We start from the raw sequence: 15,993 nt of genomic DNA, 5'->3' as shown, positions 1-15,993 counted from the left end.
CTGTGTGTTCTAGGCCAACCTGGTCTACAAAGCAAGTCCAGGACAGGCAAGGCTACACAGAGAAACCCTGTCTCAAAAAAACAAAAACAAAAAGAGAGAGAGAGACCTGGGCTACAGGTCTCAAGAACCTACAAGGAAAAAGGAAAGGAAGGGAGAAAGGAAGAAGAGTGGGGGGAGGGGCAGGGAGGTGAGTCAACTTACCACATCTATATTATTTGTGCATTAACATTTGGCGGGGCTATAAAGACAAAACAAAGACTGTGACTTTGGTTTTGGCTTTTTCTTTTTCGAGACAGGGTTTCTCTGTGTAGCCTTGGCTGTCCTGGACTCACTTTGTAGACATGGCTGGCCTCGAACCCACAGATATCCTCCTGCCTCTGCCTCCGGAAGTGCTGGGATTACAGGCGTGCGCCACCACACCCGGCTCCAAAAACCGTGACTTTGGGGCACCGGAAGACAGAAGGACCAATCATTCCTAGCAGGGGACAGTCCTCCCAAATGAGCCAAGAGACACAACAGAATCATGGATAGAATAATCAGGGCCAAAGGGAAAGAAGGCTTTAGACAAGAAGAGACTTTGATTTGGCCAGACAGAACGGGGAGGAATGGAGTCTGATCCCCTCCCCTACAGCGGATAACCAAAAGGATGTGAAACCTCTTCTGGAGAAAACTGGGCAAAAAAAAAGAGGTAGAAGTCTGCAGAGCAATTGAAGATGGGTTCTGCCCGGGCTCTTGAGCTGGCATTCAAGGTGGAAAGCGCGACCTGTTCCCTTGTGCAGTGTCTAAGCTGAGCTTCGGAAGCTCCTCCTTGCTCCCCTCAAGCCCGGCCCAGCCCACCCCTCGCTCCTAAGCATCTCCCTCCTACCAGTCCTCTTTTGGGGAACAGAACCTGATGCTCTGTGGGCAGAGCATGCCACCTCCGCCACTCCTCCCTCTGGTGTGACTCATTCCCAAGACTGGGGGTGGCAGGAAGTGCCGAGGCCCGGAGAACTGCAGCCCCATCCGGCTGGCAGCTTAGAGACATCCTCCCTCCTCCCTCCTCCCTCCCCCCTCCTCCCTCCTCCCTCCTCCCTCCACCCCCGCCACCTCCCTCACTTCCAGCTCTTGACTCTTGACATTTCTAAGGAAGAGACACCCACCTCCCCCCAAAACTCTTCTTGCCTTTCTGTCTCCTCCAGAACTCCAACTGCACGCCCTAGGGGCTGCAGACTTGAAACATCCTCATCCCAAGAGAAGCAGGCACAACTCAGACCTGCCGCCCTTTCTTGGGGAGGATGACTGGGTCCTGGAAGCACTTCTAACCCACACTTAAAACAAAAGTGTTCTGCTACCTGCCAAGCTCTTCACGTGCTCTGCCTCGCTTGTCCTCACATCAACTCTGCGAAAGAGACAGTGTATCACGGGCATGTTGCAAATGAGAAAAGTGAGAGAGAACTGACTAGAAGGGAAGCAAAGTCGGGGCTCAAACCCACAGCTTACATCCTACGCTTAACCCACGAGGCTCTGCTACCTGTCTTGGGACCGCAGGACGGTGTAGGCTCCATTGAGTACAACCTTTGAGCAACTGTGGGTAGTACGTGTCATCCTCAGTCTTCGCTTGGGCCTGCGTGGGAGGGACCCCAACCCTACCCTCTCTCTGCTCCAGCATCGTCCCTGCAGACCTAACCCGCGCTGCTCCACTCCAGCGAGCGGGGAATACTAAGAGCTGCTCAGAGAACTTTTCATCTCCCTCAATCTTCCTATTAAACTTACAGGACAAGCAGACATCTGTGTGACTCTGGGGGTGCCTAGGGACTACCTACCTAAAAATAGGACAGAGGGGAGCATTGCTTATAGACATAGACAGCAAAAAGAAGCTACGAGCCCGCATGCCGAGGGTTAGCTCGGAATTGCAGACAGAGCTGACATCTGTCAAACCAGAAGCGCAGAGATGGCCCGCGTGACAGTAGAAATAATAATATCCTTGAATTATGTAGCGCTTGATCATTTCTCAGGCACTTTACAAACATTTGATCCTCTAGATGACCTCCTAGGACCTCAGAGAGCAGAAAGCATCTTTTATTGGCTGCAACAACCTGTCAAAATGTGCCCCTAAGAGTGAGCAAGGTAATGAGCGAGTTAAGCACACTGAAGCCTCGGTGGGTAATTGATAGTTTTTATGGTGACTCTCTCCTCAGGCTCCTTAGATGCCATATTTCCATTGGATTACCACATTTACATAACAGTGCAGGGTGAGGGACCCTGATAAATCTTCTCTGCACAGGGATAAATACAGTGAAAATGTACTTTTGTTGACAGCAATTTGTTTTACTACACTACTGCCCTTCAATTTAGGGAGGAGAGAGCAAGGCTATTGCTTTATAAAGGGAGGGCAGGAAGGAGGAGGAGAAGGGGAGGGGCAGTGATGAGACAGCCAGAAATAGAAAAATGAATAGAGGGGAAGACACTGAGGGAGGCGGGGAGAGGGCTTTAGGCAAGAGGGACAAAAGGAAGAGACAGAAGGAAGCCCAGTGTCTCCGCAGCCAGGGTCCAGTGGTGGAGAAACGAGATGGGAACGCAAAAGCCAGGCCAGCTGCTGGCAGCGTGAGGAAGATTCCAGGTCATTTTTGTGTTTGTTGTTGTTGTTTGTTTGTTTGTTTGTTTCTGATTCAGAGCCTCATATATACCAGGCCAGACTGGAATTTCTTATATAGCTGAGATGAGCTGCAACTCTGGAAGCTTCCATGGCTGGAAGTGCCAGGACCATAGGTGTATGCCTCCATGCCCAGCTGAACTCCCAGGTCTTTAGAGGCTGTGCCAGGCTCTCACTTTTGTCCTTAGTTAGCAGAGGGTAGGAAAATAAGGAGAGCCACAAGGCTCCTTTTGAGTGCACTTTTGATGAGGTATCAAAGTCTTTAAAGGCTTGTGTCTCATCGCTCCCCATAACACTCCCCCCCAGCAAGCCTTTATTCAGAGAATAAGTGTGCCCTCCGGCATCAGAACTGAGCTCAAAGAATCTCCGAACACAACCTTAACTGAATGCATTTAATCCTGTGACCTTTTCTGTCCTCGTGCCCAGTCTCTCTGTGCAGTTCAGGCTGCTGCCTTCACACTTAAAATCCTCCTGTCTCAGTCTCTCCACGTCTGGAATGAACTCTCCTCAACCTTGGCTTCTCTATGGATGAAATGGGAACCTATTTCATTTTTTTTTTTCCGAGGCAGGGTTTCTCTGTGTAGCCTTGGCTGTCCTGGACTCACCTTATAGACCAGGCTGGCCTCGAACTCACAGCCGTCCACCTGCCTCTGCCTCCCTGAGTGTTAGGATTAAAGGCGTGTGCTACCACACCTGCTGAGAACCTATTTATTTATCTGATAAATATTTACATGTTGTGGGCCACACATTGGGCTATAATGGCTCATTATACAATCGAAAACAAGTCCTTTGCTTCCAAGGTGCTCAGTCTGGGCTGACAAAAGCAACCAAGGGAGAAAGGGTTTAGTCTGGCTTATAGTACCAGGACACAGTTCTGGTGGAGAAGAAACAGTAGCAGGCAGGGAAGAAATGGTGGCAGAAACTGAGGCTGTACGCCTTGGATCCACACTCAGGAAGTGAACAGGAAGTATTTCAGGGTATAAAAGCTCAAGGCCCACCCTTTCTGACCTACTTCCTCCAGTGAGGCACCACCTCCTAAGAGTTCCCAACTTTCCCAAACAGCGCCACCAAGTGGAGACCAGCTCCAAAAGGGTGAGCCTATGGGAGATGTTTCGTATTCAAAAGACAATACCATGCAAGCATGAGGACCTGAGTGGATCCCCAGAACTCATGTAAAACTGAGCAACCCTAGTGCTTAGAGTGCAGAGCCAGGTGGATCCCAGCCAGCCTGGCTGAAATGTCAAGCTCCCAGTTCAGTGAGAATCACATTCTTAAAAACTGAGGTTAGGCTTGGCCGATGCACACCTTTAATCCTAGTACTCTGGAAGCAGAGGCAGTAGGGGAGCACCTCCAACATAGCAAGACAAAAATGAAAAGTGAAAGAAAGAGAGAAAGAAAGAAAGAAAGAAAGAAAGAAAGAAAGAAAGAAAGAAGGAAGGAAGGAAAAAAAGATGTCAGAGGGACGTAACGCCAGCACCAGGACCGGAGGATCCTGGGACTTGCTGGCCAGCCAATAACCAGATGAGTGATCTCCAGCTTTAATGTGAAACCCTATTTCAGAAAATAAACTGGAGCGGGAGCTCGTCCACTAACAGCACGAGCTAGTATTGAGCTGGTATTCCAGAGGACTTGAGTTCAGTATCCAGCATCCACATGGCAGCTCGCAGCCAGCTATGACTCGGTTCTGGGGGATCTGACAGCCTCCTCTGGCCTCTGCAGACATCAGGCGTCCACATGGTGCACAGACATGGTTGTGAGGCAGCATGTAGGAGCTGGGAAGGAAACCCCACTCCTCTGACAGAGCAGCCGGTGCTCTTAAACACCAAACTGCATCTCCATCCCCGTGTGCATGCCTTTCTGCGACACCACATGACTGTTGAGCCTCTGTTGAGGCTCCTGACTGGAACAAATGAACCCCTGGGCAGTATGCAGATTTACAATTCTTCCCAGAGAACATGGACCCCAGTGGAAGGTAAGAGCGAGAAAACATGGAGGGTTGGAAGGTTCAGGACAATGTTGGGTTGTTAAGCCCTTTCTTTTTCTTCTTCTCCTCCAATCTAAGTTTCACAGCCAAAAGAAGCATGTCTATCAGTGTCTGACCCTCGGTCTCATCTAAGCACGGTGTCACATCATAGGAGCCGTATTAATTTTTTCCTGGTCCTCTTTCTCTTTAGGACGCTTTGCCTCTCTCGGGGCACGTGCACACAGAGTCTTTCCCGAGCACCCGCTCCAGGTCTCTGACAGTCTTGGCTTCCCCATATTTGATATGACAGTGGTGAGAGATGGCGTTGTTTCCAAAAGAACAGCTTGTGCAAGAACTTGAAGAGCCCGATACATTTTTATAAGTGGTAGTGTCATGTTTAATCTAGAAAATTGTGTTATTGGCGAACGGAGAGGAGCCAGGATAGCCAGGTGAAACTGTCTTTGATTGATATATTAGCCCATGTTGTGCTAGTGTAACGCAAAATCTAAGGGTGGGGAACTTACAAAGGGCAGGGAGCTGTTCCTTATGGTTTTAGAGGCAAGAGTAAAGGCTAATCTCCAATAAAAGTCTTCTTGCTGGGGCATGCCGTAGCGGAAAGTAGATGGTAAGAAAGCATTGGAGGGCTGGAAATGTAGCTTGGTATAGTATTTGCCTAGCATGCACAAAGCTGTGAGTTTAATCCCAAGCACCAAATAAACCAGGTGTGGTGGCACACGCCTACAATACTAGTCTTTAGTCCCAGTGCGTGGAGGGAAGAGGAAAGAGGATCCGAAACTCAACATCATCCCTGGCTACCTAGTGAGTTCAAGGATGGCCAGAGCTACATGAAACCCTTCTTTTACTAATGTGGCTTCTTTTATACTTAGTGTGTGTGTGTGTGTGTGTGTGTGTGTGTGTGTGTGTGTGTTTTGTGTGTGCGTATGTATGTGTACCCTGCACATGTAGTGCCTGAAGAGACCAGAAGAGGGCATCAGATCCCCAGGAACTGCAGTTTCAGATGGTTGAGCGCTGGGAACAAAAAGGGCTGAGCATGGTGGGGTGGTGGTGCACACCTCTAATCCAATATTCAGGAGACAGAGGCAGATGGGTCGCTATGAATTTGATGTCAGCAAGTTCCAGACCGGCCTGAGCTACGTCATGAACCCTGTCCCAAAAACAAGGATGAGGAGAGGGGTGCTGGGGAGGAAACTCATTCAGCAGTGCACTCGCCATCCAAGCATGATCAAGCATGAGTTCAGTCTTCAACCAGGAAGCCAGATGTGGTGGCACGAAGCAGCAGTCCCAGGGCTGGGAAAGCAGCGACAGACATAGACAGTGGGTTCCTAGGGCCCACTAGCCAGCCAGCCTAGCCTGATGACCAAGCTCTAGGTTCACGTGATAGATTCTGTCTCAAGAAGCAGGCCAGGCGAGGTGGTGCACACCTGTAATCCCAGCACTTGGGGAAGCTGAGGCAGGAGGATTGCTTTGAGTTTGAGGCAAGCCTGGACCACGACAGTCAAGGCTACATAGAGAAACCCTTTTTGGAAAAATACAAACACAAACAAACACAAACTAAATAAAGAGGAGGAGGAGGAGGAGGAGGAGGAGGAAGAAGAAGGCTGGACAGCTCTTTAGGAATGATACCCAAGGTTGCCCTCTGGCCTCCACACACAGAGGCTAACATGTGTACATGTATCTGCAAACACACACACACAAAGGAAAAAAAGAAAGAAAGAAACAGAAGAGAGAGAGAAGGAGCTGAACTCACTTTCCTAACCAGTCCACTCCAGAAACACAGCAATCCATTACAAGAAACCCAAGACCCAGTCACCCCTCTCTCATGAGGCTCCACCTCCTGGCGGTGTTACACTGGCGGATCCTTCTGCCTCCAGACCTAAAGGCATCCTACAGATATTTCTAATTTCGGGAAGACACTTGAACCACAGCAGTGGAGGATTTTGCTGTGTGGGCTACGGAAGCCATAGAAGACTTGTGAGCACATGGGAGCCCACTCCCCTCCCCGCCCTGTCCTCTTCTGTTAACATCTCTTTCTCTCTTTGTTCCCTGCATGGTCTACTCCATTTGACTGACACCAAGCTCCCGAGAACACCGACAGCTTACAGTGAGGCTTCATTGGGGAATTTTTCTGTTCACATTAAGCTCATTTCAAGCTTTCAGCACCCACAGATGAGGAAAGTGGCTCCATTAAATTATTTGCTCTGAGTTACAAAACAAGGAAGAAGCTAAGCTTGGTCTCTCAACCACTGTGTCAGGTGACTCATGCTTTCTACCTCTTTCCAAGTCTTTTATTTAGGGGAAAAAAATGAGAAATATCTATAGGATGCCTTTAGGTCTGGAGGCAGAAGAGAGAATAAGTCAGGAACTTGCCTTATTTTTAAAATTACATTATTCTGTCTTTATGTGGAGAGAGAGAGAGAGAGAGTGTGTGTGTGTGTGTGTGTGTGTGTGTGTGTGTGTGTGTGCGTGCGCATGTGTGTGCACTGGTGTGGAGATTAGTCAGTTCTCTCTACCACTTGGATTCCTAGGATTGAACTCAGGCCATCAGGCTGGTTGGCAAGTGCTCTTAACTGCTGAGCCATCTTGCTGGGCCAAGTGACTCACTTTAGGATAGAGACATTCAGATGTTTGTTTGTTTTTACACTGCTGGGGATCAAATCCAGAGCCTTGCACACTACTCTCTAGATGTTCTCCAGAAAAGCTTTTTTTTTCCCCCTCTGATCTTACCTTTTCTGTTTTATAGAAAGCACCCAGAGGTGGCACTCACCTTTAATTACAGCACTTGGGAGGCTGAGACAAGCAGGTCTCTGTGAGTTCAAGGATAGTCTGGTCTACACAAGAGCTCCAAGCCAGCCACTGCTACACAGTGAGAACAGTAGGTGTGGGGCAGGGGGGAGGCGGGGGGGGGGGGAGGCGGGGGAAGGGAGAGTGTGAGAGAGAGAGAGAGAATATCCAGAGTAATCTAAAACTTAGTCTTATTGCGTCCCTTCTTAAACTTCTTAATAGTTTGGCGCTGTTTTGCCCGTCTCCCCCCACCCTCCTTGCTCCTTGCCTTCTAACCACACTTACTAACCTACTGTTACTCCAGCCAGCGCTCCTAACACCTTTGCTCAATTCTTTGAAACTTACTGTTCTCTCTTGACCCTGCATCATACTCATTTGATCTAGACTCTTTTCCTCTTTCCTCAGCTAAATTCTACTAAATCTTTACGTGGTTCTTGGCTTAAGCTCTGTGCTGGGTAGTTTTAGGTCAACTTGACACAGGCTAAGTCATCTGGGAGGAAAGAACTTCAATTAAGTAAATGCTTCCATAAGATCTGGCTATACAGCCGGGCGTGGTGGCGCACGCCTTTAATCCCAGCACTCAGGAGGCAGAGGCAGGCAGATCACTGTGAGTTCGAAGCCAGCCTGGTCTACAAAGTGAGTCCAGGATGGCCAAGGCTACACAGAGAAACTCTGTCTCGAAAAACAAAAACAAAAACAAAAACATCTGGCTATAGGGGCTGGAGAGATGGTCCAGCGGTTAAGAGTACTGTCTGCTCTTCCAGAGGTCCTGAGTTCAATTCCCAGCAACCACATGGTGGCTCACAACCATCTGTAATGTGATCTGATGTCCTCTTCTGGCATGCAGATAGATAAAGCATCCATATACATAAAATGAATAAATAAATCTTTTTAAAGGGAGATCTGGCTATAGGGGTGGGGGTGGGGGCCTGGAGAGATGGTTCAGAGGCTAAGAGGCTGCTCTTCCAAAGGTCCTGAGTTCAATTCCCAGCAACCACATGATGGCTCATTGCCATCTATAATGAGATCTGGTGCCCTCTTCTGGCCTACAAGCAGAATACTGTTTTGTTTTGTTTTGTTTTGTTTTGTTCAATGGGGTGGGGCATGGGGAAGGGGCACGAAGATCTGGCTGTAAGCAAGCCAGGGCACTTTTCTTACTTAATGATTAATAGGAGAGGACTATATAAATACACACACACACACACACACACACCTTTTGGAGTTTTTTGTTTGTTTTTTTTTAATATTCCAGTCAATATACAACTGATTTTTTATTTTTTAACTATTTTGTGCATTTATGTTTTGCCTGCATTTTTGTCTGTGGGGAAATCAGATTCTCTGGAACTGAAGTTACAGACAGCTGTGAGCCACCATGTAGGTCCTGGGAATTGAACTCAGGTCCTCTGGAAGAGCAAACAGTGCTTTTAACCACTGAGCCATCTCTCCAGCCCTTAGGGTTTTTGTGGGGGTTTTGTCTGTTTGTTTGTTTTTGAGACAGTGTGTCTTTATATATAGTCCTCACTGTCCTGGAACTTGTTTCTTTTCTTTCTTTCTTTTTTCTTTTTCGGTTTTCTTCAAGAGAGTTTCTCTGCGTAGCCTTGGCTGTCCTGGACTTGCTTTGTAGACCAGGGTAGCCTTGAACTCATAGCAATCTGCTTGCCTCTGCCTCCCCGAGTCCTGGGATTACAGGCATGCGCCACTACACCCAGCCCCTGGAATTTATGCAGCCCAAGATGACCTCAGACTCACAGAGACATGCCCACCTCTGCCTCCCAAGTGCAAGGTTAAAGTTGTGTGCTACCACACCAGCCTCTCAACTAGTGTATGTTTTAAAATTTTATTTTTATTTCATGTGTATTGGTATTGTGCCTGTATATGTGTCTGTGTGAAGGTGTCAGATCCCCAGTAACTAGAGTTACAGACAGTTGTGAACTGCCATGTGGGTGCTGGGAATTGAACTCAGGTCCTCTGGAAGAGCAGACAGTGCTCTTAACCACTGAGCCATCACTCCAGCCTCTCAAGTAGTATATTTTTGTCTACAGGCCTGCATCTGGGATGTTGCCAACAGTCTAGCAAGTCACAGGAATAGCTAATGAATGGGTAAGTGAACAAGTTTTCTTCATCTTCACAATACAAATGCAGGAGCCAGGGAGCCTTTTCCAACAGCCGCAGCTTCTAACCTAGATTGCAGAAGTCTCATTAGAGTTTCCTCTGTTTTTGTGTACTGGGGTTGCATTTTTGTGTTTTTACCCCTATTGCCTCATACAAAGCTCAGAATTCATCCTATTGTTACTCTGTGTGCATGTGTATGTGTGTGCACATGTGTATGTTGGTGCACATACATGTGCGTACATTGGAGGCCAGACATCAGGTATCTTCTTGTATTGCTCTTCACCTTATTTTGTTCAGACAGGGCCTCTCACTAAACCCAGCTAGGCTGGCTGAGAGTTCTAGGGCTCTGCCAGTTTCACTCCTCCTAATGTTGGGGTTACAGACATGCATACCCCCAGCTGCCCTGGCTTTGTTCTACATGGGAGTTAGGGATTCCAACTCAAGTTCTCATGCTCATAGGATAGGCATTTTACCAGCCAAGCCACCATTCACTTGCTATCTTTTTAAATATTTATTTATTATTATGTATACAGTGCTCTGCCTGCAGGTACACCTGCAGTCTGTAAGAGGGCATCAGATAACATTACAGATAGTTGTGAGCCACCATGTGGGTGCCGGGAATTGAACTCAGGACCTCTGGAAGAGCAGACAGTGCTCTTAACCACTGAGCCATCTCTCCAGCCCCTTCACTTGTTATTTTTAAATTTTTATTTACTTTTATTCCTCTCTCTCTGGTGTGTGTGTGTGTGTGTGTGTGTGTGTGTGTGTGTGTGTGTGTGTGTACCACATGAATACAGGTGCTGTCACAGGCCGGAACAGGGCATTTGATCCTCTAGACCTGGAATTATAGGTGGCTATGAGCCTCCCCATGAGGGGGCTGGGTCTCCTGCAACCGCTGCAAATGTTCTTAAGTGCTGAATCATTTTTGTTTCTGTTTTTTTTGTTTGTTTGTTTGTTTGTTTTTGTTTTTGAGACAGGGTTTCTCTTGCAGTCCTGGTTGACTCACTTTGTAGACCAGGCTGGCCTCGAACTCACAGCGATCCGCCTGCCTCTGCCTCCTGAGTGCTGGGATTAAAGGCGTGCGCCACCACCACCACCACCACCACCTATGGCTACTCAGCTGTTTTTTAATCACTGTTTATTATATGGATACTGTGGCTACACTCGAGAACCATCTCGGCAGAGCCTGTCTTCCAGCTGACATTCCAGTGACGCATAATGAGTGCCCAGTGAAACTCAGTCCTACTGAGACATCCCTTTCATCTCTGTGCAGGGAGCACAGGTGCTGGAGAAAGGAAATATATTCTTTAGATAACCTATGGACCTCCCTGTATCTAGGCCCAGTAGAAACCAGCTATATCCAGCAGCAGAGGGGAGGGGGAGGGAGGAGAGCCCCCTGGGACGGAACTGAATCACTGAAGACAGGAGCTGATGTTGGCAGCCCAGCACCACAGCCATTTCACTTGTTTGGTAACAAGGTTTCTTCCTTGTGCTGTAGAAGAGTAAAGAAATTGATCTCTAGAGGGAAAGGCATAAAGGGAAGGAGATGACAGAGAGAGGGGGAAGATGTAAAAAAAAAAATGAAAGGCACATCCGGGAAGGAAGGAGGCAGGCACAGGGGAAGGCCCGCAGGTCAGCTTCCAGCCCAGTGAGATCAGGCTGCGCGAAGTGTGGCTTCTCACTTGGGTCACTGAGAGGGGGAGAAAAGATGCCGTGATTTTTGCTTGTTTGTTTGATTTTTTGGTTTTTTGAGACAGAGTTTTTCTGTGTAGCCTTGACTGTCCTGGACTAGCTTTGTAGAGCAGGCTGGCCTCGAACTCACAGCGATCCACCTGCCTCTACCTCCCAAGGGCTGGGATTAAAGGCATGCGCCACCACTGCCAAACTAGATGCCATGTTTTTAAACCCTAGAAATTCCCTAAATATTTTGCAGTACTATGTGGTACCTAAAATCACTCTGGCTGCGCCTGGCCATCCCAGGAGTTCTACAGATGCTGGCCATCCCCTGAACTAAGACATGCTCCCTGCAAACCCCTCAAAGCCAAAGGGAAACCAGTCCCTGCAACTATTGGCTTTGATCTTTATTAGAAAAGAGCCCTTTTTTTTTTTAAGGCCCTCCGTTCACCATCTGTTTCCTAACTGAGGGCTCAGGCCCTGCTCTCTGAGATTCCAGCCTGACAGTATCTTCATTTGCAACCACAGAACAGAACTGTCTACCTCCCTCGTGAGCCTCCAGGCGCCAAACCAGCAGCCTGCTTTCTTTCCAACGCCCTGCGCTTGCCAGCAGCTTCGGCTGCTCGCTGCTGAGGCTACAGCGCCATCTGCTGCTCAGCTGAGGAAACTGGCTAAGACCGCAAAAGGCAAGGCTGAGCCTGGGAGGCCGGGAAGGCTGACTCTGGACAAATCCAATACTGGCCCTCGGGGACAAGACAAATGTTTTGATGATTATCGTCAGCCATTCACTTTAGGCAAGACAAGAGGCCTGTCTTCTACAAAAAAAAGGAACCTGGAGGTTCTGAGAGGATAGGTGGGTCTGCCCTGTTTTTGTTTTTAATATAACTGCAGCGTTCTCTCAAGGTTAATTGACACAGAGAAGGACCATCCTCCTTTGAAACTTTATAGGTTTCCTCAAAGCGATTTTAGTTTGTGTGCGTGTTTAAGGCTGTTGCAAGTTGAGTTAATTGGATGGGTAAGATAATGAGTGCAGGCCTAGAAGAATCCGAGCTTTGAAAAGCAAAACAAAATAAAACAAAACAAAACAAAAACTGAGCTTGCCCCTGACGAATTGACACGGATTCTCAGCAGCTTTCTGAAGCTCCCCATCTGTTATTCCTTTTCCAGCCTCTTCCCAGAGAGAGTTGTGAGCTCCAGTGCTCTGAGGACCACATGGTTGAAGATACGGTTAGTTTGAAGGCTGCTGATGATAATGAGGAAGAGGAAGAGGAGGAAGAAGAGGAGAAGGAGTATATGTGCATGGGGCATGTTGCATATTTGGAGATAAGAGAACAACTTTTTTAAAAAAAATATTTATTTCTTTTATGTGTGTGAGTGCACTGTCTGCATGTACACTTGCTTGCCAGAAGAGGGCATCAGATCTCATTATAGATGGTTGTGAGTCACCATGTGGTTCCTGGGAATTGAGCTCAGGACCTCTGGAGGAACAGCCTGTGCTCTTAACCTCTGAGCCATTTCTCCAGCCCTAGCGGATAACGTTTCAGAGTCAGTTCACTCTTCCCACCATAGGTTATAGGTTCCACAAGTTGCTTTCCCCACCTTGCTATCCCTTGAAGGCGTTTTACCCACCGATGCCTGCCCTTGAAGAAGGTTCTATAGAGCAGCCTCTGCGACAATCCCTAGCGACCCGCCTTTTCTGATTTTCAGGTATCTGCAGTCCCCATCCCCTTGGTGCCAGGATCTGTGCGCAGGGCACATGGCAGAAGTAATCATGTTTAATTTCCAGGATTGGATTTTAAAAGACACTCGGTTTCTTCTTGGTCTCATTGATCACCTGTCCTGGGAAAGCTAGCTGCTATGCAGTAATCAGCCTTATGGAGAAGCTCATGTCAACAGCCATGTGCATAACCTTAGAGACAAGCCCTCCAGCCCTGAACAAGATTACATCAGCTCTGGGTTGGGGGTTTAGCTCAGTGGTAAAGTGACGGCCTAGCAAGCACAAAGTCTTGGGTCTGGTCCTCAGCTCCAGAGGGGAAAAAGACAAAACTACAAGATTACAGTCCAATGACTGACTGCAGGCCTAATGGCCACCTAGCCTGCAACCTCATGAGTGACCGTAAGCCTGCTCATCCCCCACGTCTCAGAAACGTCTGAGACAAGCATTTGCACTCGTTACTCTAAGCTCTTAAAAGTTTTGAGATAATTTGTTTTGTAGCAACATAGCAGACCCACCGTATGGCATTTTTATTACATCCTCTTATTATACATCACCTCAATACCTTATAAATTTAGCTTGATCTCTCCCCACAATCTCTCTGTCATCTCCTGGTACCCAGCTGCCTTTTCAGCTCAGACTCACCCTTGGCTCAGCTCTAACTCGGGCCCCTTTGAATACGTTTGCCCTTCTTTCTGAGACAGGATGTGCATCAGGGTGGCTTTGAACTCCTACTGAAGTTGACAATGACCTTGAACTTCTGATTCTCCTGCCTCTCCCTCCCAGGTGCTGAGATCACAGGTCTGAGCTACCTCGCCTACATTATGCAGGGCAGCGGATGAAACACAGGGCTTCACCCGAGCCAGGCGTGCGCTCTGGCCAGCTGAGCCACAGCCACAGCCCTTTCAGGTCTTTACTCAAATGCTACTTTCCCGGAACAGCTTTTCCTCATTTTATTGTTAGATTTTTTAAAATTATTATTATTTTATGTGCATGGGTCTTTTGTATGCATGTATGTCTAGTCGTCACATGCATGCCTGTTGACCTCAGAGGTCAGAAGATGGTATTGGATACCCTGCAACTGATTGTGAGACGATCATGTGGTTCTGGAGACAGAAATGGGGGCATGTGCAAGAGCAACAAGTCATCTTAACCCTGAATCACCTCTCTATCTAGGGTAGCTTTTCTTGATCCTGCCCCCTTGTGGAGTTAGTTTTCTCCTCCAGTCATGTGCAAGCACCTTTATCCTCTGCGCCATCTCTCTGGTCCTTTCTCCTTTTTTATTTTTTATTTATTTCTACGGCAAGGTTTCTCTGTGTAGCCTTGGCTGTCCTGGATTTGCTTTGTAGACGAAGCTGGCCTTGAACTCACAGAGATCCACCTGCCTCTGCCTCCCTGGGTGCTGGGGTTAAAGGCACTTCTGTGTCTTCCTATCCTGTCCTCTAGTTTATGTTGTATTCCTATCTCTTAGAATTGTATAATATAAATAGATAATAAATAAATTTTATGTGTATCTGCTATTTTTATTCCCACACACACACTAGAAATAAGTTGCACAAAGGCAAAATTTGTGTTTTCAGTGATATCTATTATTCTTCCCTTTCCTTGGAATAGTGCCAAGACATAGTGAATTTATCATACGTGTTTAGTTAACTAGAAAAAAACCTAGACATCAAATTCATCAGCTTATAGTATGTTTTCTAATTCTCATATAATATATTGCATCCTATATTATGATAGGCTATGGTTACACTATCTTTAAATTCATATCAAGGCAATTCAGACAGACCAAGACTATCAATAACTTTGAGCTGGGTATTGTGGTGGTGAAGGCAGCAGCTGACGCAAGAGGATCAGGAGTTTGAGGCCTCCTTGAGCTATGAAGTAAGACAGTAATGCCACACACACACACACACACACACACACACACACACACACACACACACACCGAAGGAAGACCTGCCTCTCTTGCTTGTTGGCTAATTGACTATCAAACAGGTATGTAAACTCCCTGAACCTCACCATTACCCATATATAAAATGGGACTACTACAAATCCTCTCTCTTATTACGGGGTGCTTGTAGTGATCAAACAAGGAAGTGAATGTGGCAGCATTTAAGAAAATTCTAGGGCTGGGAATGTAGTGTATTTACCTGGCATGAACTGAGCACTGGACTTGGTCCTCAGGAACATGCAAAACTAAGTATTGTGGTATACAACCAAAACCCCAGCACTCAGGAGGTGAAGACAGGAGGATCAGAAGTCCAAGGTCATCCTCAACTATGTAGTGAGTTTATGGTCAGTCTGTGCTAGATAGAGACTTTGTCTCCCCAGAATAAATAAATAAATGAAAAAGGAGGTACCTTGTGGTTAAAAGCACTGACTGCTATTCCTGAGGGCTTTGACTTGGCTCCCATTGTCCACATGGGGGCTCACAATCATCTGAGACTCCACTTCCAGAGGATCTGCTACTCTCTACTGGCCTCCTGAGGTACTGCATGCATGTGGTGTACGGACATACATGCAGGCAACTACACATAAAATAAAAATTTAAATATACATAAAGAAAAAGCAGGCCGGGCATGGTGGCGCACGCCTTTAATCCCAGCACTTGAGAGGCAGAGGCAAGCCTGGTCTACAAAGCGAGTCCAGAGCAGCCAAGGCTACACAGAGAGACCCTGTCTCAAAAAACCAAAAAAAAAAAAAAAAAAAAAAGAAAAAAAGAAAGAAAAGAAAAGAAAAAGCAGTAAGCAGGCTACCAGGAAGAGACCTGATAGGTTGTGATCTTATAGTGGGAGATGAGGTACCTTCTGTCACAGACTTAGGGGAGGGGAATAGGATGGAAGAGGGAGAGAGGGGGAATGGGAAGACATAAGTGAGGGGATAACAACTGAGATGTAATCTGAATAAATTACTTAAATAAAATTTAAAAAAATAAAAAGCTCGCCAGGTGTGATGGAACAAGCCTATAACCCCAGCACGAGGCACAAGGGTGAAAAACACAAGTTTGAGGTCAGTCTAACTTCATAATAAAATCTGTTTGGGACTTTGTTTTGTTTTGTTTTAAAGAGTTGAGGGGAAGGGGGTACAGAGCTA

General features: G+C 47.2%; 1 long non-coding RNA gene across 1 annotated transcript; it reads left to right on the top strand.

Moving 5' to 3' along the window:
* The first annotated feature begins 4,385 nt into the window (after window positions 1-4,385).
* Window positions 4,386-7,489, top strand: LOC311596906. Its single transcript, XR_014779028.1, has 3 exons — window positions 4,386-4,604; window positions 4,807-5,044; window positions 7,357-7,489. It is a non-coding gene; the product is annotated as an uncharacterized lncRNA (long non-coding RNA).
* The last annotated feature ends 8,504 nt before the right edge of the window (window positions 7,490-15,993 follow it).

This window comes from Acomys minous (assembly GCF_964271855.1).
Source record: "Acomys minous genome assembly, chromosome: 4".
NCBI classification, from domain to species: Eukaryota; Metazoa; Chordata; class Mammalia; order Rodentia; family Muridae; genus Acomys; species Acomys minous.
Note: the sequence above shows the minus strand (reverse complement) of the source record. Positions and strands in the feature narration are given on the sequence as shown.